This window comes from Pelobates fuscus, chromosome 3, assembly GCF_036172605.1.
Source record: "Pelobates fuscus isolate aPelFus1 chromosome 3, aPelFus1.pri, whole genome shotgun sequence".
Lineage (NCBI taxonomy): Eukaryota > Metazoa > Chordata > Amphibia > Anura > Pelobatidae > Pelobates > Pelobates fuscus.
The window spans coordinates 237,983,109-237,995,193 of record NC_086319.1 but is presented as its reverse complement, the minus strand read 5'-3'; positions in this window follow the sequence as shown (position 1 = coordinate 237,995,193).

The window sequence follows — 12,085 nt, the reverse complement described above, 5'->3', positions numbered from 1 at the left end:
GCAGATTGGCTGAGATCATCAAGCTTGATGATCTCAGTCATAGAGGCAGAGACCAGCATGACATTGGAAAAAAAAAAGTGATTAAAACACTATTTTTACAAACACACACAGACACTACGACTGACACACACACACACCATGACAGACATACACACACCATGACACAGACAGACACACACACACACACCATGATACAGACACACAGTGACACAGAGACACACACACACACACACACACAGCATGACACACACAGCATGACACAGACACACACAGCATGACACAGACACAGCATGACACACACACACAGCATGACACAGAAACACACACAGCGTGACACAGAAACACACACAGCGTGACACAGACAGACACACACACAGCATGACACAGACAGACACACTCCCACTGACATACATACTTGTTGCTACCTGTGTGGGTGGGTGGGCAGACTGATAGGTGCCCCTCCCCTTCTGTGCCCTCTTTTGCCCCCTGTGTGCTTTTTAGCCCCTTCCCCTCCTGTGCCCTTATGTAGCACCCTCCCTTCCTGTGCCCTCTTTAGCCCCCTCCCGTGCCCTCTTTAGCCACCTTCCTTCCTGTGCCCTCTTTAGCCCCATCCCGTGCCCTCTTTTGCCCCCCTTCCGACTTGTACCCTCTTCAGCCCCTTTTGTGCTCATCTTTTGGCCCCTCTCCCCTTCCTGTGACCTCTTAGCCCCCTCCCCTCCTGTGCCCTTTGTTACCCCCCCTCCCCTCCTGTGCCCTTTGTTACCCCCCTCCCCTTCCTGTGACCTCTTAGCCCCCTCCCCTCCTGTGCCCTTTGTTACCCCCCTCCCCTTCCTGTGACCTCTTAGCCCCCTCCCCTCCTGTGCCATTTGTTACCCCCCCTCCCCTTCCTGTGACCTCTTAGCCCCCTCCCCTCCTGTGCCCTTTGTTACCCCCCACCCTCCCCTTCCTGTGACCTCTTAGCCCCCTCCCCTCCTGTGCCCTTTGTTACCCCCCCTCCCCTCCTGTGCCCTCTTAGCCCCCTCCCCTCCTGTGCCCTTTGTTACCCCCCCCCCCCCTCCTGTGCCCTTTGTTACCCCCCCCTCCTGTGCCCTTTGTTACCCCCCACCCTCCCCTTCCTGTGACCTCTTAGCCCCCTCCCCTCCTGTGCCATTTGTTACCCTCCCCCTGTGCCATTTGTTTCCCCTCCTGTGCCCTTTGTTACCCCCCACCCTCCCCTTCCTGTGACCTCTTAGCCCCCTCCCCTCCTCTGCCATTTGTTACCCCCCCTCCCGTCCTGTGCCCTTTGTTACCCCCCCTCCCCTCCTGTGCCCTTTGTTACCCCCCTCCCCTCCTGTGCCCTTTGTTACCCCCCACCCTCCCCTTCCTGTGACCTCTTAGCCCCCTCCCCTCCTGTGCCATTTGTTACCCCCCTCCCCTCCTGTGCCATTTGTTACCCCCCCTCCCCTCCTGTGCCATTTGTTACCCCCCCTCCCTCCTGTGCCCTTTGTTACCCCCCACCCTCCCCTTCCTGTGACCTCTTAGCTCCCTCCCCTCCTGTGCCATTTGTTACCCCCCCTCCTGTGCCATTTGTTACCCCCCCCCTCCTGTGCCCTTTGTTACCCCCCTCCTGTGCCCTTTGTTAACCCCCCCTCCCCTCCTGTGCCCTTTGTTAACCCCCCCTCCCCTCCTGTGCCCTTTGTTACCCCCCCCGCCCCTCCTGTGCTCTTTGTTACCCCCCACCCTCCCCTTCCTGTCGCCTTTGTTACCCCCCTCCCCTCCTGTGCTCTTTGTTACCCCCCTCCCCTCCTGTGCTCTTTGTTACCCCCCACCCTCCCCTTCCTGTGCCCTTTGGCACCCCCCCTCCCCTCCTGTGCCCTTTGTTACCCCCCCTCCCCTCCTGTGCCCTTTGTTACCCCCCTCCCCTCCTGTGCCCTTTGTTACCCCCCTCCCCTCCTGTGCTCTTTGTTACCCCCCTCCCCTCCTGTGCTCTTTGTTACCCCCCAGCCTCCCCTTCCTGTGCCCTTTGTTACCTCCCCCACCCTCCCCTTCCTGTGACCTTTGTTACTCCCCCCCTCCCCCACCCCCTCCTTCTCCCCTTCTGCCTTCCAGCCCAGCCAGCCTTCCTGAAGCTCTTCTCGCGGCCGCAGGGGAAGCTCTTCTGGCGGCCGCTGGGGGAGCAGGCTGTTCTGTCTCTGCTCCCCCTCCCTCGCGCGCAGCTTAATGAGACCAGGGCCGGAATATGACGTCATATTCCGGCGCCGATCTCTTTCTAGCGCGCGAGGGAGGGGGAGCAGAGACAGAACAGCCTGCTCCCCCAGCGGCCGCCAGAAGAGCTTCCCCTGCGGCCGCGAGAAGAGCTTCCCCTGCGGCCGCAAGGAGAGCTTCCCCTGCGGCCGCCATCCAAGCTCTCCATGCGGCCGCAGGACATCCACATGTCTCCCCGGCCCCAGGTGCCGACGGCCCACCGGGAAATTTCCCGGTATCCCGGTGGGCCAGTCCGGCCCTGAACATATTCCACGGGCATTCCACACTAGACCTGAGACAGCACAGGGACAAATTACATACTGTAATTGGCTCTCAGGTCCAGGACACTCCCACATAGAATACAATAATCCTTCCTCTTCACTTAGGAGATAATTGAGTCAAATACTGTACTCAACTCAATTATCTTCAAATACAAAAAATGCATATTTTTACAAAAAAACCCAAATAAACCCCGTAGGAACCAAACAAAAGTCATATTCCCTGACAGCCCCGATCTGGGGAACCAACATATCCCAAAATCACTCAGATCGGTTCCGGGGTTTGGGAATTCCATGGAAGTCATAATTTGACCGACCGCACACGAGGCTCCTGCCCAGAAAGAGTTCCATGAAATCAGGCTGTTAGGTCGGTCTCTTTAGTGAAGTCCAAAAACCGAACAAATCCACCAACTGTTCCCCTGGCTCATAGGTAGCGTTTGTTCCCCTAGTTCGAAAAAACCTACCGAACAGCGCCCTCCTGGCTTGTCGGTGAACAGAAGCAGGCGTTCGCAAAGTTTGACCGGAGTTTGGGAAGTTCAATGTCCAATTTTAGTTTCAGACACTCGACGACTAAGTCCTGCTGCCACTGTTCATGTAACGAGATGGCCACCGTTTTCTCCAGCACGTGGCATCAGGTTATGCGAACGTCGGCCATACAGAGAGAGCACTTAATTCACTGTTTCATTTGAAGTTAATGAGCAAGGGGGGTGGTCGGTATTCGGTAGTTTCAACTAACGAACGGGGAAAATTCAAAATACCGAACAAACAGGATAGTTTCTTCACACACACTTTTACTGATTACTTGGAAGGAATGTCGTTAAATATTTCATGTGATTTTTATAATAATACTTTTCTGATTAATTTAAACTCCCATGTGCTGAAGCCACAAGAATGTTGCTAATAGTGTGCCCTAGATGGTCTATTCTAAAAATCATATTCAGCAATAATGGCCAAACAACAGTGACAAACTTCCCATTTACAGGGCACTGTTGGCTCAGCAACATTGCTGTAATACCACTAGTACCAGTTTCTGTACCAGATACTGTTACACCACTATCATCTGTATCTGTAATACTCCAAAAATAAAGCCATCATTCAATGTGGAAAATTAGATTCTGGGCATGTTATTTGCAATGCAAGCCCAGCGAAGGTGTTCTCAGAGATGATATCCTGTCAGTGACTAAGCTTGGCAAGACACTTCAAGATATTCAAGATATCGTATCCTCATAGACTATCAGCTACTTTGAGCAGGGCTTTCCTCTCCCTAAAAAGTCCCCTCTCTATAGTTGTAAAGCACTGCAGAATCTGTTGATGCTATAAAAATGCTAATAATAATAAGGGAGATTATTGAATGAGAGCTTCTAAATAAACAAAACGAAAGTCTATTTATGTGTTTGTTTTCACACCTAAGGAACATTATACCATTAGGAATGCAAATCTGTATTTCTATTGCTATAGTGTCCCTCTTCCTACTTCTTTCTATATCCCTCCCTCCCTGTGTGCCAAATAAATGTAATAAATAAATCTTCTTACCTTGTTCCAGTGCTGAGGCTCTCTCAGTGCCGCTGCTCTCCTCTCCAGGGGATGTCACCTAGGAGGCATGGACTCCTCCTTGATGGTCCAGTGCAATGCTCCTTATAAATGAGCTCTGGGTATCTAATGTACATGAGCTGCAAGTGCTGCACACATTCAAAATTCCCCATAGGAAAGCAGTCAGTACTTTCCAAAGGGGCTTCAGAATTATGTGACCGAGTTTTACTTGGTCAGTGCCCCTCCAGAAGTGCCTCTAGTGGCTGTCATACTGATAGCCACTAGAGAAGGACTTATTCCTGCAAAGCAAACATTACAGGTTCTGTAACGAAAAACTGCAATGTTTTAGATTGCAGGGTTAAGAGAACAGGAACAATGCATGAGACCACTTCATTGAGATGAAGAGGTCTGGGTGACTATAGTGTTCCTTTAATGATGCCATTTAAATTATATTGCAGAGAAAATAATAATAATGAAAATATAAGTGCAGGTACAAGGTATAACACATCCAGGTACATATGCATATACAATTTTTTTATCTTTAAAACTAAAGAATGCTTGTAGCACAATTATGTTCAAGAATCCTGTGTTCATATTCAAGCACGTGCTCAAAACTGTTCTCTGGGCTAACTTCAGGTACTCAAATTGTATATGGTCTTTAGAAGCATAACTGGTAAATCAGATTAAACAGAACATCAAAATGGCAGTTCAAAGAAAGCAAGATACCCGGAGATTCACTGAAAAGTTGCTTTATGTCATCTTTAACATTTACTGACAAAGCCCTTTTGTGCGTACATGTTTAAAATATTTCAACTAATTTCTCATAGGAAGCACTCAGGAAGATTTGGAAGGAAGAGTTGTAATTTACAGAGGGTAAGATGTAACAAGTGATATTTAATGTAACTTTTAAAGGAAGAATGCACGTTAAATCACATTCCTTAATATATATTTATATATCTGTTTGTTTATTGTTTACAGGTATTGATATTAATTTAATTCAGTGCTCTCTGGAGCCATCTCTGCACTTGATTAGGGAATACCATGCAGGTTGTGCATTCTTAGTAAGGCCCAGGGTCTGAGAAATATTTATTTTGACTATTGGAACACAGCATAAGTGAAGGTCATGGGCAAAATAGAATACTATAGAACAGGCATAGGCAACCTTCGGCACGCCAGATGTTTTGGACTACACCTTCCATGATGCTTTGCCAGCATTATGGGTGTAAGAGTATTGTGGGGGATGTTCTTCACAACATCTGGAGTGCCAAAGGTTGCCTATCCCTGATCTTGAACAAATGACCAGCTACAGGAATAAAAACTCAGTAGCTAAGTAGAAGAACTTAAATTCAACCAGATCAATATCCTGGTAGATCTAGAGTGGGAGTAGGGTGGCTTTTTTTCTTACACTTTTCTGTCTGAAGTTGTAAAGAAAATTGTAGGCTCTAAGAATTGTTCGTAGATTTAAAAAATACATTTATGTATATCTGAATAGAACTAGTCTGTACAATTGTGACTGATTTATAGTCTACATAATTAAACAATATGGCAAGTAAATGAAAAAATACAGCAAGACTGTCATAAAACTGGAGTTTATAAAATTTTGCGCACATTAAATAGTTCCACAATTTAATAACATAGCCACGGTTTTAAATGTCAGTTATGAATAGTAGTTAGCTATGAGTGCTGGCATACTTTGGCTTGGCATTTTCTTTTAGCAATGTAATGATGCTAGTGCGTGATTTGTTTATTTGAATATATTTTCCGTGCTATTTGCTTGATGCATTTTAATCTGTGTTGTGTGCAGTAAGCAGATAACAAGGCAGAAAAAAAGAATGCTCATTATTATTGCAATTATTATGATTGTATCTATCAATTTACTATATAGGTACATGTGTGATTGAAAGGTAAATAGATAGGGACTGTGGGAAACAATAGAAGGATAAAGACAATTTATTATGATGTAACTCACTGTGAAATTGTCTAAATTTTAGATAACTGTTTCATTCTTTTATATCTATGTTCAAAACCAGATGACACTGATAATTAATAAAAACCACAGACAACCAAACAATGACTTACTAAAACTAGGTTTCAGCAAGACTGTTTTCAAATAAGCCATATAACATATGTTTAGCTATTTTATCATCGATATGCACATAACAATGAGATTAAAATGTATAAAAACCAGAGCCATCTTTTTACCTTGGCTAAGAAGAGCCTGATGGTGAAAACTAGGTGAATATATGAATACAGGTACAAGAACAACAAGGTCTAACATATCCAGGTACATCTGCATATACAATTTTTTATTTTTAAAACTAAAGAATGCTTGTAGCACAATTATGTTCAAGAATGCTGTGTTGTGCGGTCGGTCTCTTTCTGCTAGCCTGGTGGTGATAACTAGCTAGTATTCTGTAATACTAGCTTGGTGGTGAAAACTTGGTGAATACTAGGTCATTGTAATATATATATATTTGGGAGTCTAGTCAACTCCTTGATTTTGCACCCCTCTGTGTCACAGGTGCCTCATCCTAGGGCCCTATTTAGCCTTGTACTGCAGAGAGCCTCGGATGGAATTCTTTCCCCAAGTAAGTGGGTTAATCTCATAAGAGCAGACAATAGGCTGTTAGTGTAGGACCTGTCAAAGATGGGGTACATTGTCCTTGTGGCAGGCTTATGCAATGTATGATCATATAATGAAACTAAACCCCCATTATTTTTGCCTAGATTAGGTGTTCTTAAAAAAAAACTAATAAAATCTGTCAACATTGAAGTTGCTGTTTAGTGGATAGGTGAGTGCGCTGGATCTTGTGTATTGTATAAATTGGCCCCCAGTAGCTCCCCATTGAAGCATGTTCAGGTGTGTGCAGCCCCCTGGTTTCATATATATATATATATATATATATATATATATGTATATATATATATATATATATATATATATATATATGTAAGTAGGCCAATGTAATTTTTCGTCAATAATTTGCATGGCATTTTCGGTTTAGATTGATATTAATAGACATCTACTATTGGAAGAGTGCTAATTTTGTGAATACCTTCCACTTTGACTTCTTGTTTGGAAGGACTGTTGCTGCAATAATTTTTAAGGCTTTATAAATCAACCATCTCCACAAGCCACACTTATCTTGACTTACCAAATGAAACATATAGTTTACTGGATTTTTTTATTTTTTTTGGCGGAAGATCTGACAAGCCAAAACACCATACGCATGAAATTCACCCTTCCCAAATGTTTTGTTTTCTTATTTTTGGATGAACTGGTGCAGTGAAAACAAATGTTTTTGTCATGCACACGACTATTATTAACCCCTGAAATCTGTATGAATGCTGTACTTTGCTTTTGATGTGAGCCTAAACAGCAAATATCACATTATTGTATTAAACAGCAAGTCCTTTTAGCAGAAAGTCTGTTTTAATAGTAATCCAGGCTGCTCATAATTTGCCACCACTGGTGTACATACTGTGGTCGCAGGGGTCGCAGCTGCGACCGGGCCCGTAATCAGCTGCGACCGGGCCCGCCATCATCACTTGTGGCCCTGGCCCGCGGGGTAAACCGCCGGGGCCTCATGTTAAGGTGCCCATCGGGTGGCCCATGCTGTCAGGGCCACCCGATGGAGATGGATTGTCAGGGGGCCCGGTCAATGCTGGATCAGTTTCTCACCGGGGCCCCGTGGGTTATATGTACGCCACTGTTTGCCACAATACTTCCAGGAGGATGGGCAATGATGTTCAGATTCTGTTGAGGCAGTTATGGCTATCCATATGTATGCTGCTAGTTTGTATGCTGTATTAATAAAGACAATGACTTTCTCACTGACATTTTTTCCTGGACTGGATCATTTGAGTATTTGCTAAACAGGTGAAATACTGTTCTTCAATTTGATCTTTACACTGTTTAGCAGATAGCTCCATATATCCGATTCTTATATGGTATTGCCATATTAACAAATACCAAATAAGGGAGCTATCTGCAGGATAGTCCATAAACGAAATGCATGCATGTTCTCTCTGCACGAGAGGTACTTGTGTACAGTGAGTGGTATGTCAGTGAGGTGCAGCTGATATCCCTTTAGCACAGTGAGCACGGGGTCCAAGTCTGGATTACCCTTTTAACTAGGGGAGAGCCAAGTTAATGCATTAAAACAAACACAGAGAATATGAGAACTCTAAGACCTCACTGGGTCTCCCTGTCTGTCCGCCAGTTGATTTTATTCAGTGCTGGGCTTTACCAGCTGTCCAGTATTGATCACAGTGTAACTGGCTGGGAAGCAGCCACTATTCATACTTGATGTTATGATAAAAAGAGCCATTAGATGCAGTCATAATCTGATATCTCCTGTTATAACTATGAAACCAAACTTTTGATATCAGCATTGTTATAATTAGAGGGTTTATTAAGGGATAAAATTAGGGTTAGTGGTGGGGTAAGGGTTAGATTTAGGAATACGATTATAGATATGGACAAAGGTTGAGTATGGCAAGCTCATATAAGGGTACAAAATTAGGTCTATATCTACTAAACTGCTACCCAATTTGGTACCATTAAATATGGCAATCCCACATAAGGGCACCAGATTAGGAAACTGTTGTGTTTCGTAGATAGATCCCTAAGTAGGAAGCGATCTACTGAACAGCTGAAAGACCAAAATGAAGAAAAGCCATTTTCATTATTTTGCTCTTTCAGTTGCATAGTAGATAAGTACTTAATTGTGTACCTTAATTTTGGCAACCCCACTTTAGGATACCAAATTAGAGAGCTATCTACTAAACAGCATAAAGCAAAATTAGGAAAAAAAAAACATTTATCTTAATTATGCTGTTTCATTTGCTTGGTATATAAGTTCCTAATTTGCTATCCTCATGAAAACAAATGTATCTGAAATTAAAAAAAAATCTGATTCATTCAAAATTCATTCAATTTAATTTTTTTGTTTTTTGTTTTGTAAAGAATTCAGAAATACAGAGCTTTTAAATTGCCAATTTGGATAAATTTGGACGAAATTTGATTTACAGTGAAATGAATGGGAAAGTAATGTGTTCAGTCCTGCAGAGAGTGCAGGGCTGACATTCAGCATCTCCACAATTTGCATTGAGACAATGAATGCTCCCCATAGAGGTGCATTTACTCAGTGCATCTTTATGAGAAGATGTTAAATGGTGCAACACGGCAATTTCCCACGCATCCTCGTTAGCCTTCCAATTCTTCCCTATAGGGAAGCATTGGATTAACTAATATCATATGCACTGATACATGTTTGTATTACTAGCGCTATAGTGTTTGCTTTGATGGGAAATATATTTGAGCTCATTCAAGCTTTGTACTATTTCTTTGTTTTCATATAGCTAAAAAAGGTTCAGTTAACTACTAAAACATTTCTAAACGTTGGATAATTCTAGGGGCCATGCTACTACCTTCAGAAAATGACATATACTAAACCTACATATTTTTTTTTTTTTTAAATGAGGATGCACACATTGTTACAGATGGTTTTTTTTTTCTCTAAAATATTCAAAGTGGAGGTCTTACACCTGCTTAACCCCTTAAGGACCGGCCTGTTTTTGCGATGTTTGTACGTTAAGGACCAGAGCAGTTTTAACACTTTTGTGGTGTTTGTGTTTAGTTGTAATTTTCCGCTCTCTCATTTACGGTTCCCATACAAGTTATATATTGTTTTTTTCACGACAAGAAGGGCTTTCTTTACATACCAGTATTTATATTATGTCATATATTGTATTTAAAAAAAATAATAAAATATGGTAAAAAATAAAAAAAAAAAACATGTTTTTAGAATTTTACTTGAAAAATCTTTTACTTATCTACAAAAGCTTATGAAAAAAACTGCTAAATAGATTAAAAATGTTGTCCCGAGTTTAAAAACACCCAGTGTTTACATGCTTTATTGCTTTTTTTTGCAAGTTATAGGCCTATAAATACAAGTAGGAAATTGCGGTTTCAATATATATATATTTTAAATGTATCAATAGTGACATTGTTACACCGTTATCTGTCATAAATCCCCGAAACACACCTAACATGTACATATTTTTTAAAGTAGACAACCCAGTGTATTCAAAATGGGGTATGTCCAGTCTTTTTTAGTAGCCACCTAGTCACAAACACTGGCCAAAGTTAGCATTTATATTTGTTTGTGTGTTAAAAATGCAAAAAACGCTAACTTTGGCCGGTGTTTGTGACTAAGTGGCTACTAAAAAAGGCTGAACATACCTCATTTGCAATACCTTGGGTTGTCTTCTTTTGCAAATGGTATGCCATCATGGGTCTAATTCTCATTCCTTGGCTACCATACGCTCTCAAAGGCAACCTAACCAATCTGATAAATTTCAATAAAAAAAAAAAAGTAAAATCAAGCCTTATATTTGACCCTGTAACTTTCACAAACACTATAAAACCTCTACATGTGGGGTACTGTTATACTCAGGAGACTTCGCTGAACACAAATATTAGTGTATCAGAACAGTAAAATATATCACAGCAATAATATCCTCAGTGAAAGAGCTGTTTGTGTGTGAAAAATGCAAAAAAATTCACTTTCACTGACAATATCATCGCTGTGATATGTTTTACTGTTTTGAAACACTAATATTTGTGTTCAGCGAAGTCTCTCGAGTAAAACAGTACCCCCATGTACAGGATTTAGGGTGTCATAGAAAGTTACAGGGTTAAACACAGTGCTAGCAAATTAAATTATCTGGACTTTTGGCCTGGGTTGGCAGGCAGGTCCCTCAAATTGCAATCATTAAAATTACTTAATTAGGTAAAAATATTACATAAATATGCACGTAGAATTTTAATATATATACATATTTATATATTTGACGTCTACGTGTATATTTATGAAATTATTTATGTAATTATGTATGTGGACATATGTATATTTCGTATTATTTTAATTTATTTATTTATACATAGATATATATATCATTACATTCTAAGTGTATTTTGATATAAATATATATATATCAATATCAAAATACTGTTAGAATAAAATTGCATATATATATAATTTTTTTTTAATTATTAAAAATTATTTTTATTTTTTGTTATTTATTTTTATTAACATATTATTTGTATTTTATAATAATATATATATACCATATATATAGTTATTATATATATTGTATATATTCGTGTGTAATTTAAATATAAGTGTATTTTTATATTAATATACGTATATATAAATATAAAAATACACTTAGTATGACATTATATATATGATATATATACATATATTATATATAGGTATATATAGATATAATACATGTATATATATCATATATATATACACATATTATTTTTTTTACACTGATTGTTTTTTTTTTTACACTTTATTTTGGATTTTTCACTTGCAGGGAGACTGCCTGTCAGCACAGACAGTCCCCCTGCAGGCAGACACATGGACCCCTATTGCGGTCATGTGATCGAGTGATCACATGGCCGTGGGGTCCTGATCTGCCGAGGGGGGACTGCCCGGGCAGACAGGCAGTCCCCCTGGACCGGGAGGAGCACTGATCGCCGCCGTGGGACCGACGGCGATCAGGTAAGTAGCCACTGACCGTTATGACGGTTCAGGACCGTCAGCGGTCCAAACGCACATTTTACCGCTGACGGTCCTGAACCGTCAGTGGTCCTTAAGGGGTTAACAATCTCCAAGAAACTGGGGTGAAAAAGTAACATGCTAAGTACGGGGCCAGTGACTGTCACTGTCTTCATCCCTCTTCCACTGTATTAAAGGAAGGAGTTAATACTATTTCAATGCATTTGATACGTTTTGGCCTCATTAATATTCTATACTTTTAGCATGCTCAAATTATTATAGTTTTTGCACAAAATAAATACATGTTTTGCAGAATGCAAATACAGGGAGTGCAGAATTATTAGGCAAGTTGTATTTTTGAGGATTAATTTTATTATTGAACAACAACCATGTTCTCAATGAACCCAAAAAACTCATTAATATCAAAGCTGAATATTTTTGGAAGTAGTTTTTAGTTTGTTTTTAGTTTTAGCTATT